The 26,204-nt window shown below is 38.3% G+C and overlaps 1 long non-coding RNA gene across 3 annotated transcripts in view; it reads right to left on the reverse strand.

The window, feature by feature from the left end:
- LOC104685222 overlaps nucleotides 1–26,204 on the reverse strand; it is a 48,459-nt gene that overhangs the window by 10,552 nt on the left and 11,703 nt on the right. The window contains exons 3-6 of one of the 3 annotated variants that reach the window (XR_751076.4): nucleotides 25,468–25,586; nucleotides 12,070–12,148; nucleotides 11,388–11,604; nucleotides 334–10,514 (exon numbers count right to left, since the gene is read on the reverse strand). This is a non-coding gene — a long non-coding RNA (uncharacterized LOC104685222). Of the gene's footprint in view, nucleotides 1–333; nucleotides 10,515–11,387; nucleotides 11,605–12,069; nucleotides 12,149–25,467; nucleotides 25,587–26,204 lie in introns of those variants that run through there. The other 2 variants (XR_005603930.1, XR_751074.4) reach the window with 2 other exon arrangements.

The following is a 26,204-nucleotide window of genomic DNA, read 5'->3' on the forward strand; positions in this document are numbered from 1 at the left end:
CAATTGAACAACATCGTGTGGTTTGCCCCTCACTGAGGGCTGTGGTGTGAACACAGGACAGTAGGGGTAGCAGAGTTAAAGTTAGGAAACGATGGAAAATTTCCTGAACTCTGTAGGGCTCAATGTGGATGAGCCACAAGGCACAGTCAGTTCCTAGAGATGTTGCTAAAAGCCAAAAGTGCTAAGCACCTCCCAGGAAAGCTTAACACCACAGATTCCACTTTTTCAAGTCAGTTGTAGGTTCTTTCAGTGGGCATTGATTTAAAGTATAAATATATATGAGGTCTAACTCCTAATCATATAAATAAATCAATATCCTGGGAAATACAAGACTTCCTTGTTTTCACTTATCTTTATTTTTTCAACTGCTGTACATTATCTGAATTTAAATGCATATAATCATAATAGGAGCTAAGCATGAAGTATTGAGCCATTGCCACTCAAACAAAAGATGAATCTTCTCTCCCAAGACAAAAGCATTTACCTCAGCTATTTTATAACACTCCTCTCTGTTTTATCAAATCACTTTGAAATAATTCCTTCCAAACAAAATTGATTTCTAATCTCTCCTGTTGCCTACTAGCTGGCTCCAGGTCTAAGAGACCTTGGGATACTGTCATCCTACAGACTCTTCTCTGTTTTCAATTCAGATGGTAGCAGCTCTTTAAAAGTACCTTGCTCCTAAAAAAATAATATGTGTATATGGCCCTGATTGATAGAGCTCTTATTTTACTTTCAAGTTTCTGCAGCCACACGGAATTCTTCTAATAGTAATTTCATTATTGGGGGAAAAAACAGTTGAGTAAATAAAACACCAATACATATACATTTCTTTCAGCGAGAAAATGTGTGATTTTCCATTTACAATGATTACCTGGGAAGTGAAGACCCCAATACTCCAGTTTCTTCTACCATTCAGACATAATGTCTGAGTACTACTCTACCATTCAGACATAATGTCTGAGTACTACAGTTTCACATGCTCATGAGGAAGGATTTATGGATGCATCATATTGTTTCCTTTGCTTCAGAAACACTTGAATAACAATACTTCTGGTTCTCAGATGGATGCCATGTGTGCAGCGTTCCCTCCAAACAAGTCCCCCAGGGATCTGATGCACATTTGTTTTACTGTTGATAGCATGTTCCCCATAACTTCAGATGCTCCACACTGAAAGGAAGAACTTGGTCTGCATCCTCATGGAACCCATGAATCTTGTGTCTCCACAAAATATCATCAGTGGAGAAGATTAACTTGCAGGGAGGAGGTAACAACACAAGAAGAAAACACCCTGTTGGAGACAGACTCCAGCGGGTCTCCTTTACTCGTAGAGCTCCTGTGGGACACAAACCCACAGCCTATACATCTGCAAAGGCAGAAGGAGAAAGCATCCAGTCTCCATTTTTTCATCCTCTAGAAATATTTCATCCTCTTGAATAATTTTAATTCCAAAATTTTTGAGGTATTTGTCCACTGCAGAGGGAAAAAAAAATACAGAACAGGAAAACCATCACAGTCTCCAACTTGCTGCCAGCCATCCTTGGCTGGAGTCCTGAAGCTTCACTGAGAGCCAGCACGTGATGCTCTGCACAGAGCACAGCAGCCACTGCTGTGTATGGCAACAGCTGGGCTGTAACATCCGCCTCTCATTGTAGTAACACTTCATTAAAAAACATAGAAAATGCTCAAAATATTTCCATGCCTCACAGCCTGTATCTGGTAAACCGATTAGAAAATTAAATGATCTGTTTTCTTCAGGTTTTCTGGATTAAATATACATCATAAAGTGTGCAAGAACTACTTGAGTGACATTCAAATCCCAAATTCAACTCATGAAATGTAATTAAGTGTCATAGTTATGAGCAGTGATAACACTGCATGTTACAGCCTGCATTTGAACAGATAGGAAATAAAAAGAAAAACGAGGTTTGTGTCTTCATTTTTTTAAGATATATACAGTATCAGATTACACATCAGACAGTGATGGGAACCGTGTGAGGGTATGAAATACCGATCGCAGCTTCATTCCATGGAGGAAAGGATGACTCCTGAAGAGCTGCTACTTGATTCACTACCAGCTGAAACTACAGGATTAAATATCAATACACTGATATTTCATCTTTCATCCTGACTCAAATCCTATCCTGGATTGAAGGCAAAGTCCTCACTGCCATTCATGGAACTTTCTATGGACAGGGCCTCAATTTGTCACAAAAAACCTGTTTCTAAGAGTCATTTAAAATGTTATCTTTCAACAGCCTAAATGAACTCATTCACTTGAAAAATAGTTTAGAAGAGCTTTAGGAAGTCTTTTTATTTGCTATTTCAGCTAAGTAACATACGAAACCAAAGTGCATCCTCAACTCATTGTGAAGGGCTAAAGAGAACAACTGTGATAGGGACTGATCTCCTAAAATAACTAAATCAAGAGTGACTTCAATATGCCATTCAGCTTGCCGAGCAGACTGTGGCTGATCTTTCCAATTTAGATCAGAAGATCTTTTCTTGGTTATTGCTGAGATATTTACATAAAAGACGCGACATTTTCTGAGGGAATAAAGATGTACGTACCAAAAGGTTGAAAATAATTGCAGACTCAAAAACTAGAATCTCCTGTTTCTAGTGGCAGAGTTACAAAATTAGCTTGTGATGCTCCTGTTACTCCATCACTGTCAATTGTGAGGGTTAATAATGATGCAATCCCTGTGCAAACTCAGCCTGGTGGTTTGCATCAAGCAGTGCAAGATAGATTACTATCAAGTGCAGAGTCCTCTTCCTCACACACCAGATCTGGAAAATCATTGCAATTTCACTCTGGAAAATCACTGCAATTTCTGTGTCTCCAAAGAAAATTGTTTAATCATCCACATTTCAGTCAATGATATAAAGCTGACTTACTGTTACACTAATTGTACTAGTTATATAGATTAAAACAGAGTGCCTAAGAGCTTTATTTTTCTCCCCAAATGTGATACAAGAATTGAGGAGGAAAACAGCAAAAAGAAATTTTGCAGCTGATTCCCTGGAACCCATTTTGGCCTAGCCATGCAGCTCATCTGCCATCTAGTCTTGAGATTAATAGAAGCAACTGAATCTGATCACATCCCGGCAGTGTGTGGTGAGAATGAAGGGAAATGGGTGCAGATCTCCCCACACAGTTGTGGTGCTCTTTGGGGCAAAGGCACTTCCTGAACATGGAACTGTATCTCCCCACTGGACAATCTGTTTCTCCTGATAGTCTAAACCCCATGAGGACTCTAGGGTGCATTTTCCATTAAGAAAAGGATGCATTACTACAGCAAGTCTTTGCACAGCAACAGCACCTTATTTTTAAGTACCCTATGACTGGGGCACATTGTGACTGATTCCAGTCTTCCACAAAGAAGTCAAATGCCATCAAGGTGTCACAAGACTAAATGAGTGCAGGATGGATCCAATACCCTACATTTTATTTATGGTATATCTGTGTTGCATATAAATTGGCACAAGTATGAGGAAATATGAGCATCTTAGCATCCTTCAGTGCCAAATGCAGACATGATGCAACATAGTCATTTTCTCAATTCAACACAACATACAATATGCCACTCTCCATCAAGCTAAGCAACTGAAATGCGCTTCAGGCCAATGGAAAAATCCCTAAAAATAGCTAAGCTGTTTCTGGGCAAAAGCAGAAGTATTCAAAATTTCCTTGAAATGGTTCCCACCTGGATTTGCTGGAACAGCAACATGAACGCTCAGTGACAGGAAGCTCACTGGTAAGGAATTGTCCCCTGAGTATTACCCTGCTTTTCCAAAAGCAGTGCAAACATGGCTTGTAGCAGTTCTTTAAAGCACTGTACATGAAAACTGCTCTCTAAACTGTTTAAATGCTCCATTGTGAAGCACTGTATTAGCAGCTTTCTGCTGCTCAAACACCTTCAGATTGTAATATATTATAATAGTGCTATTCTCATAGAGATCATTTTACAAATACAACACAAAAGACTGTCACATGAGAATCTACTAAACTGTATCAAGGAAAATAAACACTCACTGCAGAGGGACTTGCTTATTTTGCTAAGACATTTTATAGTGCATTAGCATAAAAATACTACTGCTGTCTTTCAGGTTCACCCACAGCAATGCTTAAGAGCATTAGATGTGTTACAAATACAATTACTTTGGCATCATGATTATTTATTAATACATATTTGCAAACTTTCTAGGCCACTATTCAGCCCTGACATGCAACCAGAGTAAATTACAGAATTTTCATAATTGAAAGCAGAGGGAGAGATGGTTCTTCCACTTCTCATACATGTCACTGGCATGCAGGTACAAGAAAGCATGATCTGCCAGATCTCGTCTTCCCAGAAGCTCATGGAGGTCCTGAAGAGGCTGGAGGTGTCTAGTTTTCCTGATGGATATACATAGAAGCATAGCATTGATCATGTCAACCCTCCCTGGAAACCGTGTTATCTGGTATGGGATAGTCTTATCCCACATCCTTCCTTCCTTTTTTTTGCAAATGTCCTTGCTGCCATTCTCCTTGAGGCTGTTCTCCCCATTATACGGTCAACCACCATGAGTAAGAGATACGCCCAGGGCTTCACCAGAAACCAACAGCAGAAGAGAAACTACAACACAGATTGCCCATATTTTAAACAGTTGCATTTATCTATTGAGCCATTCTTGTCCTCATCCTCTTCGGTGCCACTTAACCCACCATCCTTCGATACAGAGCCATCCTATCATGAAAGCTTCTGCAGGCTTTTGTAGGTCCCTGGATGGAGCAAGGTCTCCTTGCAAAGATCCTTTCATGAGCAGGACTCATGGGTTCAACCAGTGTGGATGAGAGGATTGCTGCAAAACTCCTCAATTTTCAGTCATAGTCTCTTTCAGGTTCAGATAGCTTCACTGCAGAATGTAAAAACCTTACACAAGATTAAGGATAAAAATTTCCATTTTTATGGTATTTTTAGCTTATATTTCATTTTCCAGGCTCCAGTTGGCTTGAACTGGAGCCACAATGCTTGTGACGCTTCAAACACAAAAAGGAATTAAAAAATGTGACAATTCTTAAAATGTGTTTCTTGTTGTATAACAAATTCCCAGAGTTGTAGATTAAACTAAAGGGAACAGGAGTCATAATGTGGGGATTATATAGAATTTCACTTTGTGCTGTGGCAAAAACTTAATGCTTGCCTTGTTCTAGTCAGTAAGTAGAAAAGATATTTTGCAAGAGCACAACACATAGCTTAGCTGATTGGAAAATTCAGGCATATATGAATCAAATATTTTCCTGCACAACTTAGTGAAAGCTAATAACAAAAAAGTGTGAGGTACTTCTGCTCCTCATCTGCTCAGCAGAATTTAGGGCAGAACTACGGGCACAACTCCTTATAATTTTATCAATATTTTTCTACTTGATGTCCCTCCAGATAGCTCATCCTAAGGAATCTACCTGCACACCTTAGACATACACAATTCAATACCTTGGTTATTAGCTTTTTCTTTTCTTTTGTGCTAGTTTCTTAAAATTATACCTTGACCAAGTTCTTAAGTGTGTCTCACAGAATTCTGTTAACAAGAAAATGGATCAATAGCTGGAAATCACACTTTTTCTTATTACAAACCCAGTCATTTCTGTTTAAAAGACAGAAGCATAAGTAGGAAAGCTGAAATCAAAGCGAAAGAAACGAGGTTTATTTCATTTGGGCTTTTTGGATTTTTTACTGCAATTCACTTTTAATCACATCCTGAAGTAGGGTAATAGCTTAAAATCTAAAAGAGGTGTTGAACCCAAACTTTGCCATGAAGGCCTTCAAGCTTTTCCATGCTTGTTTATGCGTGAATGGATTCATCTGCCCATCTTGCTCTCAGCGGCTGCCCTTTAGTTGCCTGCTTAAGTCTTCGGAGCCTAAATCGCATTTGGAGTCTAAATTGATTGAATCAAACAACTTACACTAAAAATTGTATTAAATTGTCATGTACATTGTCTGTTGTCTCAGACTGCAAAGGCTTTGGAGCTGGGGTGTTCTTTTTGTGTTTAACCATCATTTTGATTCAAGCAATTCTCTAGCTTGTATGTGCATTCAAAACAAACGTAATATATGTTACTGATTGTCAAAAGTACCTGAATCCTCTGTCTTACACCAGCAATATGAAATGAAGAACAATAAACAGTTGTTCAACTGCAGATAATGAGCCTAAAAAAGTAATGTTTTGTATACTTATACTGGCAGCTAAATGGGCAGGGAGTGAATTAGCAGAACCCCACCTGAAGGAATTCACGTAGAAAAACAAACATTTATGATAATTTTTTTCTTTTATTTTTTTTCTCCTCAAGTCTAGGAAAAATCAGACTGCTATGAAATGAGGTAGAAGTCCAATTCCCATTTCCCCATGCTTATCAACAACAAAAGTTGGATTTATCTCTTTTTTTTTTGATAAATCTTTCATTAGGTGGCATACATGTGCATTTTCTTTAGGAGACCGACTTTCCCCTCCCTCTTTAAAGGCAATCCCTGTGAAGGAAATTCCTTGGTCAGAAAGATATGGCTTCTTGCTGAATGTCAGAGGACAGTATGAGCAACATTGGAGTTGGTCTGACCTGTGGTTAGGCTGTGGATGGACTGTCTGGGACATCCATCTAGTTTTGGATCCAGGTGCTAGTTTTGTGGGCACCTTACTGCCCTTGAAATGTTGAAAGTTTGTTTGATTTCATATGGCCTCCTATCTAGACTATCTCTGAAGTTAAAAGGCTGCTCCACCTCTCATATGCAGCATGCAGTGACAGAAAAGCAAATTAAGTAGTGGAAGGAAAGGGAAAGGGGTTTAACTTTTGAAGTGTCAGTGTACACTGGCTTACCGGAAAAGAAAAAAGGAATTACACAGAGAAGCCTCACTAGGACAGAGAAAACATAAAGTCCCCAAGGCAGGCAGTCACAGTGATACTGGCTTTCTAAGAAGCTGCATTTAAGTGTTTGTTTTCTAAAGTCACTCAAGTACTTCTTCCACGTGGGGAGTGGACGTGCCTTTTCCTGCAGGTAGGATGGGTCGTTGCAGTTTTAACAGATGAGGCTTTAGTTGCTTTATTCTGTGGGACCATTGAAAAGCTGTATTCTTTAAGGAGAGACAGTCACTTATTTAATCTATCATTTTAATAATAATAGGATGATGCAATTTATTAGCACCATAATATTGATAGTGGGTTAGAACTGGCTGTTACTTGATGGAAATATTTAGGCATATATTTTCAGTTTTGTTACTATTCCTCTAGCAAGTTCATCTATTGCATTATTTTCTAATACCAAAAAACACCTGAAGACTAGATATAAAGGCTGGTTTTTATAACAAAGAACTTAACTGCAGCTTTTAGAAGTTATTGAGTTAACTCACATATGTCTGAATATACTCAAAAGGTGGATGTGTGGGTTCAATACTTGTCAAGAATGGTAAGACTCAGTCTGTGTTTGCTGTATTTTGTCATACAGGTTTTCTTATCTCTAATTCCATTCTCTCTCCCAAAAGCTGAGAAACATTCATATTTTTTCAACAATATCTGGATGCTGGGATTTCTGGATGTCTGACAGTTGGAACAGAGCTGAAGTGCAGAGGCACACAGCAACGTGGAGGGAATGCAATCCTCCTAGGAATGGGTCACTACACCTGCACAGAGACATGATAGAGTTAAATTAGGTGCTACACACTCATAGGATGATACAGAAAATGGTATCCCTGTGGGTATGTTTGAGTACCTTGTTTTAGGAGTAACCTTTAAGAATTTAGTAGGAAAGTTTCCAAAATGTTCTTCCAGAATAAGTGTAAAAATGTAGAAAGCTTCGAACAGGAATTGTTATGCATATATGCCTTTGTCAAAATACAGGTTACTCTGGATCTTGTACAATAAGAGGATATTTCTTCAAGAAAGACAAGTTCTTTTTGAGTATTAGCAGTTTTTCCATTGCAGAACAGTCAGACAGTTCCTGCATCTAAACAATTTCCTGTATATTATAAGTTTTTTATACTTCCTGTACATTTGAAAGTAGTGGAAAACAAAATATATTATTTTGTTAAAGGAAAGCATTAACCTAGAACTTGCTGACTCCGTCTTGTGGTTTATACAATATCCCCAGCCTTTAGCTGATTTGCAAAGTTCAAATAGGAGCAATAAAAGATGACCCTTGCTTGGACAACCAGTGTACTACAGAAACTGATCATGTGGCTATGTAAGCAGCTTGGTATGAGGGGGAGGGAAGAGGCTGAGTTTACCAAAGCAAAACAAGAGAAAGCGCAGTCAATTCTGAGTTAAATATACTTCCTTGTGTCTTGCCCTGAAGGCCTTCAAACTTTAGCATCAATGAGCTCCAGTGCAGGAACTTGGTATTGTTTGTGGCTGACAATGTTTCTGGAGAAGCCTGTCTCACAGAACACTCTGCTGACATTGTCCTTAAGAAGTCAATAACATTATCAAAGGAGTCTTTACCAGAAGTTAGATGATTAGCTTCTAACAACCCTAATTTCTCTATTCATAGGTTTGCTAAAGGTGCTTGGAGGACTCTTTGAGAAGTATGATGCTATTAATTAGTTATTATTTCTTACATGAAACTGATGGAAAAAGCCAAAATTCAGTCCATTGTTTTTAATCAGATGTGCTAGTGATCAAGATCTGACTGAAACAATAAATTTCAAGAGCTGCATATGTTAAAGAGTTATTAAATTTGTATAATGAGTCTCAGTGAATGGGCTGTCTCCTAAGGAGAATCACTTCCACATCTCATGAACATTGCTATGATTTTTTCTGTGAGATCTCTAGTCTGCCAGTCCCTCCAAGGTCTTAGAGTTTGTTTCTGCTCTTTAAAGCCAATAACACAATGTTTTAATATCACCTCTAGTATCAATGGTGACTGTTAGTCCAAGTAGATGTGGGACCTGTCCTGTAAACCAACCATGTTTATCAGTGTCCTGGAAGAGTTGCTGGAGTACTCTTCCATGAAATTTGCAGATGTCACCAATTGAGGGTGACCACTGCACCAGGGGCCCATTTAAGAGATGGAGACAGGTCCTCCAAAATAGTATATGTTGGGAGGACAAGAGATAATCAGAAAGTTTTGGGCTGGATATTGGAAGAAAATTGCTCCTCATGAGGACATTGGGAAGTGGGATAGATAACCAAGGGAGGCTGGCTGGTATCCAGAAGCGCAGCCAGAAGTTTTAAAAAGAGCTTAGAAAAATCCTGAAACATTCCCCTCTAATTTTCAAGCTGGCACTACTTTGAGAATGAAGTGAGACAGGAGACCCATTTGCTCAATTTGCTTTGATGTTGCATCTTCTGTGTATCTATCAGATATAATTTGGTTTTATTCCACTGTAAAGTATGCTAAGAGCTTTGAGATGTGAAGAATAACAGGGCTGAATGATTTCAACAGTTGTTGAGTCTTTTTTTACCCTTAGTCTTGTTTATGTACTTGGTACCTCTAATGAACATACAACCCATTGCTGGATCCTGAGTGAGTCCTATTCTTCATTGACAAAACCCATTTTCAGCAGTTTTCTAATTTTTTGAAGATTGAGCACAGAAATATCACCATTCCCAGTAGCACAGAGTGATATGAAAATATCACAGAAACAGAGTTCATGTTACACAGGGACAGCACCATTGAAAACAGTGTCTTATTTCAAAAGTATATTTTAAATGGCCTGAAACACTTACCCTGTTGAGAAAATAAGACTCTTTAGAGTAGTGAGCTACCTTGTGAAAATTCTAACACATAGCTTTTGAAAAATCCTTGCTCCTGACACAATTATTTCTCACTATACGCCTCCAGGGCTCAGCTGCTGCTCTCGGGAGTCACAGGTTTCTGTGTGGTCCTCTCCCACCTCTTCTGCGGTATCTGGACATTCCTCAGAAAGGCATCTGTCCATGATTACAGATCTTCCTCATGTCATGGGTCACATCACCAGGAAAGTGGGAAGGTTCAAGATGACAAACTGAGAATCATCTTTCACTGTCAACTCCATGGGATCAAAGGAAAAACAAACCCTATCTGTTCTGGCAAATGATGAAGGAAAGAGGAAAAGCACAGGCTATTAGGTTAATGTAGGCAGACAGGGCTGACCTCTGACATCTAGATTAGTTTGTTTTGCTGCAGTGTTTTGCATACTGAAATCACTTTTATCAGGGAACCTCCAAGCACGTTGGAGCACATGTAATTAAGATGTGTGACAGCTCTGTGAGATACAATTGCAGTTGTCCCACAGTGCGGCAACCCTCACAGAGATACTAAGTTGCTCAGGTAAATACCTAAAAGTAACTGAAGTATATTGGCTACAGTAGCCGCCAGATGTAAGGGTAACAACAGCACAGGGATTTGGTGACAGCACTACTTATACTCGGTCCAAGTGCCGTGAATGCACAGGTCAGAACTGAGAAGAAAGTTCACTATTGGTAAAGCAGTCTGGAGGATGATGACCTCAATCCAAGAGTGGAAAGTGAGGAACTTCTGACACCAGTTTTCACCAGGTAAACCTGCACAGAAAGAAACGGGAGTCATTAACAGTTGGAAACTTTATTGTGCTACAAAGTGCTTCTGAATTAGAAGTGATAATGAAACTGCCGCTGCTGAAAGTAGACTTTGCTAACTGAGGTATGTAGTGAGAAAGGGGGCTATATAACCCACAAAAATAATAACTGTGTTCATTTTTAATATGCCTCATTCATCTTTGCTTAAATTAGCAGAACACCAAATTAGAGTTTAAGATGTTCCTTTTAATTTTCATTAATTAAAATAAATAGATGTTTAACCATTTCCGCTAGACTCTATTAAATCCAGTATATTTGACAAAATTTCTTTTAGGACCAAACTAAGTAACATTTCTAATGCACTTTGGAGAGCATGAAATTATTTAGTCCTACAAATCCAGGTTCTGATCTGCAAAGGCGGCTTACCACTAAATTACTTGGACTTCCGTGACAGATACTGATGTTACTAGCTGAGATTTTCTGTTTTCCCCTAGCAGCTAAGTAATGATGAGCAGGAAGAGCTTAAATGAGGAAGACTGATAAAGTTAGTGTCCTTGGCTCTCCATTCCATGCCCATTCAATGACTTGGGCTGGGAATCAAGAGGCTTCAATATTCACAAAGCAGCCCCAGTTCACAAGCCAGCATCAGAGGTTCTTGCAGGTATGAACTCCTATAGGGTTTTTTTTAAATCTTACAGGTCCTTTTATTGAAAATTATTTTCAGGTCCTACATGGTGGACCCAGCACTTCAGTCAATGAGAGATCAATAGATGAATTCAGAGGAAACCATACTTAGCCCAGAAGGACTCACTATACAAATATATAACTATTTCCACAGAGGTTTTCAACATAACACTGAGAAATTGTGTCATAACTTACCTACTGTCAAAACACAGCAAATTCTCTGTTTTGGTCCAAAGTCTCTTTTTCTGTGACAAAAACATTTAACTGAAAATATTTGCTTCATTTCACCGAAGAAAATAACCTGAGAGGTATGGTTGCTATTTCCATTCTCATTAGAAAAATTTGGAAGAGTCTTCTAAACCAGTAGCAATTTGAGAAGGCAATTTTGATTTTGACATGGATTCCAAAACGTCTAATGAAATAAAATGTTGGTATTTGTTATGGGAACACAAAAGTAAATCACAATAATCATAATAAGAGTGAAAGGTAAAAAAAGATAAGAGGGGGAAAAAAAACTAAAGAAAAGACAGCTTCGCTTAGAGGAGGAGAACTTTCCAAAAAACAGCATTAGAAGTAAGAAGTGACAGTTACATGAGAAAAAAAATGGAAATTAGGGAAGAGAGAGACAGAAAACATGGGCAAAATGGCAGAGGTGCATTGCACAAACTCTGGTCCTGAGGAATGGTCACTGAGGAAATGAGGTAGCCAAAAAATACAGAAAAGAGAGGACTTAATAGTCAATTTGATGAAGCATCTTGTAAAGGAAAAGAAATGGGCAACTGAGAAAAAAGCTAACAGATAAATAGTTCTATGAAATCAAAGAAAATATGGCATGCACATGAAATACTAACAGAAGAGAGAAAGCCAAAGCACAGACCTTTGCCAAGGGATCAAACCCTGGAAGATTCATCTCATCAACAATTGTGAGGAGCCTTTTTATTTTTATTTTCTTATTCCTGCAAGAAGATATAAACCACATGTTTTATATAAGAAGCAGAGAGGGAAATATATTACAACATTCAATTTCTCCTGGGGAAGAAAGGATGCTATAAAAAAAAATGCCTGAACAGTTTTTTTCCCAGTATATACAGGGGTGCTGGAAGTGTTCTGTAGAACTAAAAGTACAAAGCCTCTCTACGAGGCTGATCTACTGAAAAGGTTGTGTCACCATGGGCCAGATTCAAATATGCCTGTGAAGCCTGAATAGTTGTGATGGACTCAGAATCACTGAAATCAATGAAGCTATTCCCAATAATGAATTTTAATCAGGAAATTGTAATCTGATTCCAAAAAGAGCTGTAAAGTTGACAATATACCTCTTTCTTTTTCACAGTCTTAAGTTAACTTTGCAACTGTCAATGTTTTACAGACCCTCACAAAAAAGGTAAAGCAAGAACAGATATACTCTTTTGGGATACATTTGGTTGCTAGCTGCTCATCAGGATCTAGGTGGGCACTGTTTGCTGATATTCCAGCTCTAACAAAATATTGGAGAAATTAATTTGTTTCTAGGATTAAAATTAAAGAAACAAATGAACAGACTCAAAACAAACAGAACAAAAAAAAAAAAAAAAGCAAAACCAAAACAAAAGCTGTCTGCCATGGTCTGTACAGTACTCAAGTACAAACACTGTACTCAGTCTGAGCTCTGAGCACTCACAGGGGTTGACAAGTTCAGCTGACGTGCAGAATTGAGGCCAAGTGGCACACAGAGTCAAGCCCCTCTCCCACATCCAATCCTGCGAGATTTCATCTGGGAATGCTTTCCCTTGCCTCCACCTTCTTTCATGTCCTCAAAGTACAAGAGGAAGCAGAAGGGATTGCGCCAAATAAATCTCATTACAGTCTAAGCAAAGTGCTGGCAGGGCATGGGAGCTGCTTGTCACAGCTTGGAGTTTTGCTCATTTTCAAAGCAGTCCCTTCCCTTTCTGCCCTCCCCATTCACTTTTTAAGCACTGACTGATCTGTGTTTGGACACAAAATCTTTGAAACTGGAATGAAGCTTTTGTTCGTGCCTTATTTTAAGTATCCATATTTATGAAGCCACTTAATCTACATTTTTTAGAAACTAACCCCATTGCCATAACTGAATGCTTCATTTGAGGAAGCTGTAAATTTTCCAGAAGCAAGAGATATTGCACTTTTTCCTCATTGTAGCCCTCTCTTTTGTGTCCTACTCTCTTCTCCTATAACTATATGACATGGATGTGAACTTTACCTTCACATCACACTATACAACATTGCCACAGCACACAGAGGTATTTTCTACATAGTATTTTGCTCTAATCCAGCTCCCCTTTTCCAGCTACCTATTAAACTACATCATTATTGTGTTTCTGACTTGATCTTGAACAAAGTGATGCCAAAGTATGTGGAAATACAGGCTAGAGATGCATTGCCTTTAGGCAGAATCTCCAAAAGCAGTAAGATCCAATCTCAACTATTCTCAAATTTATTTTACAAGCAAATTGCCACAAATAAATAGGAGCATTTTAATGGAATACTTCCATAGTATACTTTAAAGAGATGGAGAGCCTAAGGAGATTGACCATAACAGAACCCCGACAGCTGAGAGGAGGAGGACATTCCTGGGAAAGCTGTCGCTTAACCTTTGTGTACTCTTCCTTGTATAGTGTAAGTGTTGGTCTTAAGATAAGGATAGGATCGATTGGAAGTGAGTCCTGACCAGGAACAGTGTCACATCTTACTCTGTTCTTGTAGGTATTGTACATATGTTACTTCCTGTAAATGCAAATAGGGAAGCACAATTTTACAAACCTAGAAAAACAAAACCCTAACACACTGCTGGATTTCCCAAAGACTCAGACACAAATATCCACATGAGAATTTTTGCTACTTTTTGGTTTTTTATCATTCCTGTTCCAAAGATTGAAGTTAAACATGACACTGTAATTGTATGGGCATTTGAACAAAGAGTGGCTCTGAAATTTGGCTTCACCTCATATATGTACACATATATATGTATATGTATATGTCAGAGCCAATGTACCGGGTACAGGAAGGGTATATACTCAGATGTAGAAGAGGAAAGCAGAGAACAGTCTGTTACTTTCCCAGGCCAGTGAAACCTGCTCCCAAGAGAAATTTAAATTTGTTCAAAGTGAAACACTGCCAACATATGCTGGCATATCAGAAATCAAGGGCTGGGAACTGCCTTCACTGCTGTAGCTTGGGGCAGGGGGAGGGGACCTAGGCTTAGGAGGTATGCAGTTGTTGAGCACACAGGGATGGATATCTGAGAGCTGCAAGCTTGATAATTTTCCATGACCTAAGCAATGATTAAAGATTTCCATTCCTCTTAGATTCAAGTGTCACCCTAAGGCTAACCTTCGTTGTGTCAATGGCTGTGTATACATGCCAGAACTCCTGAAATCCCTGTAATTTTAAGAAAGATGTATATAACATTATTCATGGGAATGGGTGAGTACCTTCATTTATCAGACCAGAACTGATTTCCATTGAAATAGCATTTCTCCCTTTTAACACAGTTAGTAAATAAACACTAACTAATAAGTTAAGTAACATTAAACTACATTAATAGCAACCTTTTTCTTTTCTTCACAATAGCAATTTGTAGGCTCAGAAAGGGAACAGTGAAGTATTACATTACACAGCATGTGTTTCTATGGAATTCTTTGGAATTCTTAAGGGAAAACAGAGCCATATCACCTGCCAGGAGGTCTGCTAGGGGCCAGCAGACACATGCAGTACCCAAGTCACTCCAACTGGATTAACTAAGGACTGCAAGAAGTTTGAATAATGTACATTTGCAGGCCATTTTTTTTCATGTAATGAACAATGATAATCAGTGAAGAGGTTCATAGTAATATTTACTGTTCTGTTGCAATAGATTTACCATGAAAACTTGGAATTGCGATTTACTCAGGGCTTAAAATAATCTTTAGTTTTGCAATACCCAGGTATCCAGGAACAGCAATATTTTAACCAGAAGAAGGCCTGTAGGTTGTGTTTGTCATGTCAAGCTCATGATATGTGCTAATGACCATTACCTCTGATATTCCTTTCGTCAACAATTGTGAGGAGCCTTTTTATTTTTTCTTTCTTATTCCTTCAAGAAGGTATAAACCACATGTTATACAGGGTTCCCTGTATTGATACCAGTACAATGTAAACAGAGCGTGAGTTATACCTGTCTCCTTTTCTTTCAGCATGTGTGAAAAGGAAAATCATGGAAGGGTTTTTCTTCCCTAAATTAGTTGACTGCCTCTATGCACCCATCACATAGCCTCCATTCAGGCTCATATATCCCTGGCAGTGCCAGAATCAGGAAGTAACCTCAGATCAACAAGAACAGAGCAAATTTCTTAAATACTTACTCCAAGACTATTACAAACTGGGTTGACACTGTATGAAGGAGGAATACCATCACACATGTTGACAAAACAGCGAGGAAACATGACTACCCTCTGTACAGCTGTCCTCAGATCTGCTCAAAGACTCAATTCTCCCAGCATGATGAAATGCAGATGAAACACCAGTGAAAATGGACCGTGCATCAGAGTTAAACTATTCACACCCCATTTGAGAGCTAAATGGGGACAGTAAGCTAATCATTGTGGTACAGTATAACTCAGTTCATGGGGGAGCCCAACAAAAAAAATAGAAATACATCATCTGAAGCTTCATCTGCAGCCCATGACAGGCATCACATTTGTCTTCTGGACATATGTGTTTATTGAGGAGTTTTTTTCTTGCATGTTATGTTAAGTACTGTCACAGCTCAACACTTTTATTTAGAAGCCATTTTGACTAGCCTTGTTCTGTGGAGAGGCACCTGCTGTTCAGCTGTACTGCCTCAACACATAGCAGTGCAATCTCCTGCCTCTTCCAAAAGGGCATGGTGATCCTACACAACCATGTGTTAGTGTGTTCTTCTGTGTGCCAAGCCCACAAAGACAAGCTAGAAGCAGCAAATGACACACCTTCCACTGCTCTTGGAGGTAAGATCTGGCTCACAACTGACTTCAGAGTAGACAACCCACCCAAAATCCTACCTGCAGACGAGAACATTACCAGTCCACAATGGTGTGAAGAGTCCTAAAACAATGTCATGGCTTTGGGTCACACCAGCCAGCAGTGTTCAGCTTCAGAAGAACTCCGCTAAACATAAAGTGCTTGATTAGAGGTGCTTCAGCCTCAGGTGAAACATGCTGCCCTCATTCAATCCTGTCCTGCTTGTACTTCTGCATGGGGTCATCAAAAGCTTTTTGTGATGGGTCATAACCCTCTGTTGACTCATTTTCAGCTCATGGTGGAGCAGCACTCAGCTTTCTATTCTATAGTCTGGGAGTATCAATATAACCAAGGCTGTGCACTCTTTTCAGGTCTTTTAAAATTGTGGAATGAGTCGTTAAAGTGGCAAATTTCCTTTTTCTTTGGTGCCAATGCTCCTAACCAAGAAAATGGCTGGATATTTTTCGTTTTTTCCTTCACGCATGGTCTCCACTCCCTCAGACTCAAATGACTCAAATATATTCTCTGTCTGCTGGACAACAGTGATTTTCTGGTAAAGGTGCTGACATTGTCCTGCCCCTGGTAAGATTTTGCTGCCCAGAAATTACTAATTCTCTGTGTTCTAATTCTGAAAAATTGCACAGGGTACTTACTTGTATGTGCTGAAGATGTGAAAAAACATTATTTAACCCTCTCTCTGAGCTAACATGAGGAATTACAACACCTTTACTTGTGTGAAGGTCTAAAAATGGAATTAACAGCAAAGAAGTGTGATTTTGGCTGGTTCCAAATATTGCTATTATTTCTTTTTTGTCATTTCCATAAATTTGCTTTGCAGTATTTACTGCACTGTATCACAGCGACGTTATGAATCCTCATTCTTTCCTTATTAGTACAACTTGAATGTTTTGAGAAGTTCAGATGAGAAGGACAGCAAAAGGATGTCCTGAAATGTCATTTTAATGGAATGGTTTGGAAAGTATTACTATTGTATAATTTAGAGGCCATTCTGGTATTGAACTGCTGGTATAACCGTTAGGCATTGTGAATTTTGCTTAATTATGGCAGTATCTCACCACATACAGCTTATATCTTCAAGTACAGTAGAAAAATATTAGATACTAGTAGATCTTTCCATTTAGGAGATTATATGGAGATTAAGCTACAACGAGATTTAAAATTCAGATCATCTCTGATCCAACCAAGACAAGATACCACTAAAATAAAATTGTGTATGACATCTGTAATTCCCCTTTAAGGTCTTTTGGTGATTTCTATCTTTTATATACAGCCATTTTAAAGTCTCATGAATAATTTTAAAGATTTTCTCATCTCTCAGATTAACTCTCCACCCCCTGGAGGGGACAGGGCAACCTGCCTTTTCTAAATATTTTCCTGTCTTCTTCCTTTTTGCCTCCCAAAACCACCTTTCTGCTTCTCCTTCCTACCTCTCCTGTACTCTTTGTGCACTCACCCCACATATATTCTCATTTCTTTGTGCCAGAACTAGGTAAGTTTCAAAAAAGATACTATCTGCTTTGACGGGTGACATTTAGGCTTACAAAGTTAATCTGCAAACAATTTTTGGACAAGGGTGAGTGGGTTTGTGCTCTGTGATGCCTCAGAGCCAGCCCTCATAGATTCCCAGCTATCCCACCAAGCCATGGCCAGGGTCAGAGCAAACACATGAATATCATACACAGGGACACAAAAGGCTCGGTTACTCTCCCTATGAAGTCAATTGCACTTTCAGGAACTGCACTGGGATTTCAATAATATGGCCCCACGCAGCTAGGAAGTCACATCCTCCATGGTTCCCTGATCAGTGATGCCCCATCCCAGCAGAGCTTCTCATGGCTCCAGTTACCACATCTTGAACCTCATTATTAACCAGAGTTCATCAAACAGACCATATCTTGTTCTTCCTTTGAGCAAAATAGAGTTAAAAGTGAAAAAAACATTGGAGAGAGTGAGGTAAGTGACAAAAATTCTTTCTCCATTTTTGCCAACCTGGCATCAGAAGAGCTGTCACCACCACTCACATTGTGTCCAGGATATGGGATATGCACACAGGCTGAGACACGTTACTGAGCATTCCCCAGGCAACCTTGAATCTGACAGGCCTTTTTTGGCCATTCTTGTGGTCTAAGTGTGCATGGCACGATGGAAGGACACATGCAATGACACAAAAGATGGTGAGTCAATGTTTTAATTTTATAGAATATTGATTTGCCATATTTTATTTTTATAAAACATTTAATTATTTTTTGCCTTCTAGCACAACTGCACTCAGATGTAGCAGTGTCCAGTACCAGAAATGTATCCAGTGTGAGCTGTCTTCTGAAAGAAAAGTGCACATGAGAATTCAAGTTATTTCATCTACCACAGATGCTGCTTGTACTCTTAAAGGACAACTGCAGCTGATGACAAGGTGGTGTGGAGTGTGACACCTCTGCTGGTCCCCCTTCAGGAACACCAAGGTGGTCTGTGACATGTGATAGGTTTCTTAATTTTTGATAGCATGTAATTAGGGCAACCTAACCCTTGTTTAAAGATTGCAGTATATAAAATCAAAATGCTTGGATGGCTTTTTCTGGTATTAGAGCAGGCAGCTGCAGAGTGAGGTGGTATCAACCATGTAAAACAGAATTCCTCCTCAGTAAACCACAGGACAGGAACTATAGCTGGACTTGTCCTTTGTGTGCTTCTTTCATCATCATAACCTTTGGCCTTATTTTGGTTGGTAATAAATAATATTCAGATTCAGCCCTCAATAGAGATTTGATGTACGCTGGACACATATGCTGAAACCACAAGTGATTGGCAAAGATGCCTTCAATACCTCAATATCATCAATTACTTTGACCTTCTCACAGTCTACTTTGCAAATAGTAGTAGCTTAAATACTCACATGATTCAGAATGAATGATTTTAGCCACATTTTTACAAAATCTTTCAAGATATTGCCATTTGCAAGAAAAAGATATTTGTTTACAGCACAACAAAGTAGAAAAGAGGTGAAAAAGACTATATAAGGAATAAAGATCTCTTTATTTATTCATCACATACTTTCTAGGGAGTTTTGATCTTTAAATTTGCTCTAATATTATCAGAATTGATTTCTAGTCTCTCTGATCCCAGAGGAAATGTTTTCAGTGAAGCTCTCAGTGGATTAACTGTAATGAAGAATCAGGTTGCAGAGCTGTTACTATGGTGCTCTTAAGTGTAGAGCGTCTAAAAAATTAACTGATAAGAAAATTCCAATGCACTATATTTAGAAGCATTTCATTTTCTAGCTTTTGACATAAAATAATTTAGTAATTGAAAGTCTACATAGAAATTGTTTATTTTTTATTAGATCATGGTATCCTAATTCTCTTTTCCGGCTTTATTGGCTTTTAAATAAACACCAAATTTAGAAAAAAATTTTAAAATATTCTCAAAAAATAAAATTCAAAGAGTTATGTTATTAGTTTCTCTGAGGTTTTTTTGGGTTTGGTTTTGGTGGTTTTGTTTGGGGATATTTTTTTGTCATTCTGAGAACCAAATCCTTTGGGCTCTATTAGAAAATATTTCTTTATAAACAGCTCCACTTGAATGTTTACCTTTACAGTCTAGAAAGACATTTTAAACATACTACTTTCTGACTCTTGGAAAAAGCTCAGGTCTATTTTTAGATGCCAGCATCCTAAATTGTTTACTGTATCACACAGCACAGTGCAAGAAAAAAGGTTAAATTCTGCTTCCTATTTTTTTTTAGCACAAGCCACCTCTGGCCCATTTCAGCAGGACAGCCCAACTAAAAGTTCTCTACAGTCACCACTGAAACCATTACGAGGATTGTTACAGGCGCAACTGTTATTTCACATATGCAGTTTAACACCACCTGAAGAAGAGTGAATGGAAAATAGCTGAAAATAATACCAATACACACATACACCTGTGCAGAAATCCCTGTACTGTTATAACGAATCCATTTATATTAACACTGATGTTCAAATAGTTCCTACTAAAAAAAAAAGAAACAAAAACAAAACCAACAACAAAAAATCCCCAAATCAAACCAAAAAAATGAAAGGTAAAAAAAAGGAAAAAGTCACCCCTTTTCACACTGCTTATAACTAATTACCTGCCAGCTCATAATTAATTTCCTGAAAACCTGCTCGGTGGTGCTGTCCCCACTTTGTGGGCCCAACAGCTGAGTGATTTGTTGCCATAATGGCTTTCTTGTACCACTTATAAATGAGGTAAAATGCTTGACAATGACATTTTTTTAGTGCTGACCACCTGCACTTGTCTGCAAACACTTCAAACTCTACTCACAGTTCTGGCAATAAGATTCTACCCTAGTGATGTTTCATAAATGCAGATTCCCAAGCAGTGCAAGCAAATGGATATTAATAAAGCTACTGCTAATAATTAGACTAAAAAGATAATTTGAAGGAAAAAAGCTACCATCCAAATGACACTCTCTGTGTCTTTTCATCTTTGCAATACATCTGACAATAATTTTACATTCAGCAGTCTCACCAAAAGAGGACATCTCATCATAAATAAAGGTTTTGCACTTCTGCAAAGGTTTTGTATTTTCAAAGTCATTTGAAAACAAAAATCAACTGCATGGCTTTGTAGCAGCCAAGGGAGGCAAGCACTAGCAAGACAGGAATGTCCTGTAAAAAGCTAAAAGGCATCTAATTGGTGGTTCGGATAGTATTACTTTCCTCCTCTGCAGAGACCTGGAAAACAAGAAATTAAAAGGTCCTATATAAAAGATTATCAGTCGAGTATATTGCCACCATGAGTATTTTTACCTTGTTATGAGTTATGAATTATTCCATGCTGTTTTCCCTTCACTAACTATTCAATAAGAGAACTGAACTGCCATTTGTAATTATGTAATTATACTCTTCATGAACAAAATTCACCTATTCTCCCCTCTGCCTACCCTGAAAGAGATACAGTTTTTGAGGTGCACACAGAGCAGATCACAGAGGCCCTGCTTCAGCCCTCTCCATGCTCCCAGCCTGGATAAAACTGTATTGTGTTACAGGACGTTTTGCATGGTTCAGAAGCACCAACGCTGCCTGTGTGACCACCCTGCTCTATAGCCTGTGCTATAAAGATCATACCGCATTTTCCAAGCTCACTTCCTCTTCCTACTCATTAGCCTAAAATATTGGACCTTCTGAAAAGACAGCTTTAACAAGCTGTGGTTTTTGTTTCCAGTTTCTTGTGCTTTGCATAAAGAAAAGATATGAAGGACAGTTATTTGAATGTGGAGAACATAGTAGGGTGAATCACAAGGTTTTATGGCTAGTACTCATTTATATTTATGTGTGTGTATATATATATGTGCATATGTATGTTGGCATGTATTTGCATGCAAGAATTTACTTTCTATCAATTTTTATTATCTTAAAATGCCTTTCTTTCTTTAAATATCTGTTCTTTGGTATCAGAGAAAAGAGGTTGACTTTCTCCTTCCAACTTTTTGTCGAGCTTTAAACTGGTCTTGCACTAAAACCGATCCAATTTATGCGGAATTGATTGTAGTAAATATCACTGAGAGTATAAGGTTTCAAAAGGTTGGAATCCTAGAAACTACAGCACAGGATAGAGAATCAGGAGTGCTTGATCAATCTACTGTTGATTTCTTAACTGAACTTCTGAGTAAAGAGTAGTTATTTCACCCATTTCTCTGTTATTTCACAAGTCTGTTGTAAAAATTGAGTTTTGTAGTCTCATGAGAAAGAGGGTTATGAGTTTGCCAAGCACTTTTATGGTTTTTGTAACTTTCAAGAAGACCAAAAAAACAAATCCTTAACAAGTACTTCTCCTTCATTATTTTTCCACATTGTTTAATTATTCCAGGGAGTGCTGAGATGTATACACCAGTGGCTTTCTAAACCAAAGTTTTGAAAGTTTAGTGCTTTTGCAAGGGGAGAAAGACAACAAAAAAAAATACATAGGTTCATACAAAAACACAAACCAACTTTTTTAGGGCAAGTTTTGCCTTCATAAAATGTAGCTTTTGTTCCTGTAGACATAAAGAAATCTGTGTGCTCCATACATGTTGCTGTTCATTCTGCTAGCCATGGAAAATGGGCACCAAGCCCAAGTGCTCAGGTCATAATATCTATCTATATGAAGATTTTTTATTTTTTGAAAAAAATAATACTTCCTCCTTCCCTACAACAAGCCTGAAAGCTTTTACTAGAAAGTGGAAGATATTTTTCGCCGGCTAGTTTTGAAGATTTTTTTGAAAGCGACTTTTGGATCAGCTGTTTTCAGTGGCTGAGCAAGAGTCTTTTTTTCTTTTATTTTGTGCACTTCATTTTGTTCTCTTTATTTTCCTCAGAGTTCAGTGCAAGACCTGTGCTTACCAATGGACCACAGAGTATCCCATCAGATCTGTCTTTGACATGGGAGCACAGTGATCCAAGATTCCAAGCCTACCTTCCCTGATCAGCCTGGTGGATTTTTGTAGGAAGTCTGCAGATGATGGTTTTTGATGAACCATAATTGCAGAAACACAGATGTATACACTCTGCCTCACAGGCCTGGCTCCTTCATCAGCAACATGCACAGTTCCCATCACATCCAGGGAGAGAATAGACTCCCGGGTGTATAAATTCATTGTCTGCTTCCTCCTCTTTGAAATCTTACATTTTTAGAATCTTGGTCTTAAACATGCACTATAAATCTGACAAAAAGTGTTACTGAAGTTCCATCTCTAAATAAATAGTTTAAAATAAAAGTTGTATAAATACCCGTCTGTGCCAACAATACAGTTTGAAAAGGAGCATGGTAAACACGAAGTAAATTAAATGGGATTCACTTTCATGAGGTGGATGGCTACTTAAACCAGTTATTACAGAGAAGATTTTGTTGTGTGGTGCGACAGCACGTACCCATGCGGCTAACCAAGAGCTGGTTGAAAAACAAACCCCACCCATACCTAGGAGCAGTGCCATGACCAAACCACAATTCCTGTGAGGAATAAATTTAATTTGCTGAAAATGAAGTACAGGCACTATTGAGCTCATTAGTCAGTAACAGACATATTTCAAGAGAAGAAAGTGGAATTTGGTGGAAGCTCCAAGTCCTACATATGCTATGAATAAACCAGACTATTGTTTTTTGATAAAGGAGTATTGTTTTGAATGTGCTAGGTAACTAAGTAAAGCCAGCAGAGTTTTTTTGCCAAATATAGTCTCTTGCTCACTGCTAAAAATCCTAGCTTTTAAATTAGGAGCTGAAGTCATTGAAAAAAAAGTTTACATTCCTGCAGCCTGCTGCAGCAAAGCCAACCAAATGTTTGGCTTAATATTCATCTCTTTAATGAACTTTTCTTAAACATCTAAGACAGAAAATACCATTTCTAATTTTTAGTAATTTGATGCTTAAAACTTTGGGTTTCTTCCCTTCTTTTTCTGTTTTTGTATTATCTTTTCTAACTTGTTTAGAAAAGACCCAGCAGGGTCACTGCTGTGGTATTAGGCTATGTGAAGCATTTAATAACTTAAAGAAATCATGCTTTCAGCTTCGGGCACCAGCTCCAATTGTAGGACACAGTTACTAGCAGTATATTTTTTGTTGGTTCTTTTTAGTGGTTTTTTTGGTCATAGACCAAGCCAGTGTAGAGGAAAAGAAGGTTTTGTTTTTCACAGTAGCTCAATGCAGTGGTGATATGGGCCTAGAAAACCAGCTGATCTTAGGAGACCTGACTGTTAAAAACAGCCCAAACTGCTACAGTTCTTTAGGGCAATGCTGTGCAAATGATACACTGAAAAATTATTAAAATGGATAGAGCAACTGCTGGAAGATTGCATTATCTTCCAGTCATTGGATATATTTGGTGCTCGTTGCTTTTAGCCATTCCAGCAGGCCAGCATGGGGTTTTTGGATCCTGAATCTGGGTCTGAATGGGCTAGCCCCTTCATGTCCCAGCAGCAGTGCCAGAACCAAGAGGGAGGGATGCAGCCTGCGCTTTGTGCCTTCAGGAGACATAAGGGAGTGTTTGGCCCCATGAGGTTTGCCCCCACAAACTGTAAGACCTGGCATCCCTCACTTCCATCTTCCCACCCACAGGCTGAGGGTATCACTCAGGAAAACAAACTCTGAAGTAAGTTCGGTTTGGGGTACATTTCTATCCAAACAAACAATAATCATCTGTTAATAATTTCATCTACTTTCTCTACGCACTATTTCACATCTGTAATACCTATTTGTTCTACCATTGTTTCCCCCAGAAACAAGATGTGGTGGGACATTCAGGGTCAACCCCACAAGGAACACCAGTGCAAACACAAAGGCAAAACCAAGACCATGCTGGGGTCCAGCTGCTGAATTTAGCTTCCCTAAACTGCCAGAAGCATGACTGCCACATGGAGGAAGAGATCAGCTGAAAGCAGCCAACTTTTGAGGCATTTTGGATGCTGTATTAAGGCAATATGCAAATAAACATGTTGGTACTTTCTAATATAATTGGGTACTGGTGTACCTCAATTGGTGTCTTGCTTTTCTTCTTTCTTAACCATACTAGTATTGTTTGATGTCCAGGTGATGGGTACTTCTCCACACGCAGTGATGGATGAGAAAGGGAATAGAAAAGGTGGATGTACATGACTAATCCTGTTGATAGGATCCAGTTTAGTAGGGAACACAGGGATTATCTCAGAGGATTCACATGGCAGCAGGCAGACCTGTTTTCTAAAATAGGCAGGTGCAATCAGAGCAGAATCATCTTTTTTCAGCTTTTTCTGATGTGGCCATACCTCAAAAGGGTGGAGTGACTCAGCCAAGCCCTCTGATCCCCTGTCACCTTCTATTGCCTGTTGTAACAGAGGATAACTTGTCTTCTCATGTCTATCAACTAATTTATCTACGACTGAGATGCCCAAGTATGAGGGACACTTATAGTGAACATTTTCATAAAATAACATAATAACATTCTTAATAACATAAGAACTCTTTAAAAATTTTAACTGACATATTTAGTAGGAATATTTAGTACATATTTATCTAAATGTGTATTGTAAGTAGGGAAATCTACTTCAGCAGATAAAGTTGGGATACCATTTTATTTACATGAATTTCCAAAAAGTATACAGTTGACTCCCCTTTGTTTCCTCTTCTCCCATTTACTTTCCTTTTCAAGATGCATGAGGTACAAAAACATGCCTGAAAATACTGTGTCAAAAGCCCACCTTATAAGCTTATATCTTCTAAAACACCTTTTACTCCAGGCTTGGCATGTGTATTGTTAAGTCTCCCTTACCTCATGTGCTTGATTGCCAGATTTGAAGTCTTGAACTTATCAGGTTTTGAAGATGTTCTTCAACGTATAATAGTTTAGGTGGTTTTAACGAAATTACTTCAATATGTAAAGAAAAGTATCTGCATAAAATATTTCAAAAATTAAATTTTTAATAGACACCACAAAAGAGACACTGCACATGCTGAACAGTTTAATTTTTTTCTGCTGTAGGGAATAGCTTTTTTCCTGGACCCTTTATGTCATCTGTAGAAGGTAGGATCATTTAAACACCCATATCTTTCTCTCTTCAAATGATACAAGGGTTACTAATCATGACTTTGACTGAGAATCACACTGAGTATAAAAAATTTTCCTTCCAGTTATATTCAACACTAATCAAAGAAAACAAAATACCCAATGTAATGAATTAACTAAATTAATAGAATAAGTTTAACCTAATCAGTATTGACAGCACTTGGATATTTATGACCAGGCACTGAATATTAGGAGGATTACATAAAATGAAACCTTGGAGAATTAGATCCAGCATCTTTAAGTCTCAGCCCCTTATAACTATTGAAAAATCATGAGTACTAACAAGTGAAAAACTAGAAGACAAATTTAAAAAATGATGAATGCATGGAACAAAACACTGTCATTTCTGGCTTTGACTAGCACATCATAAGGTTTCTCTCTCTATCTCTCTTTTTAATCTGGTCATTACTTTTTTTTTTTATTCTAAAGCCAACCTCACATTT

The sequence above is a fragment of the Corvus cornix genome, chromosome Z, assembly GCF_000738735.6.
Source record: "Corvus cornix cornix isolate S_Up_H32 chromosome Z, ASM73873v5, whole genome shotgun sequence".
NCBI lineage: Eukaryota > Metazoa > Chordata > Aves > Passeriformes > Corvidae > Corvus > Corvus cornix.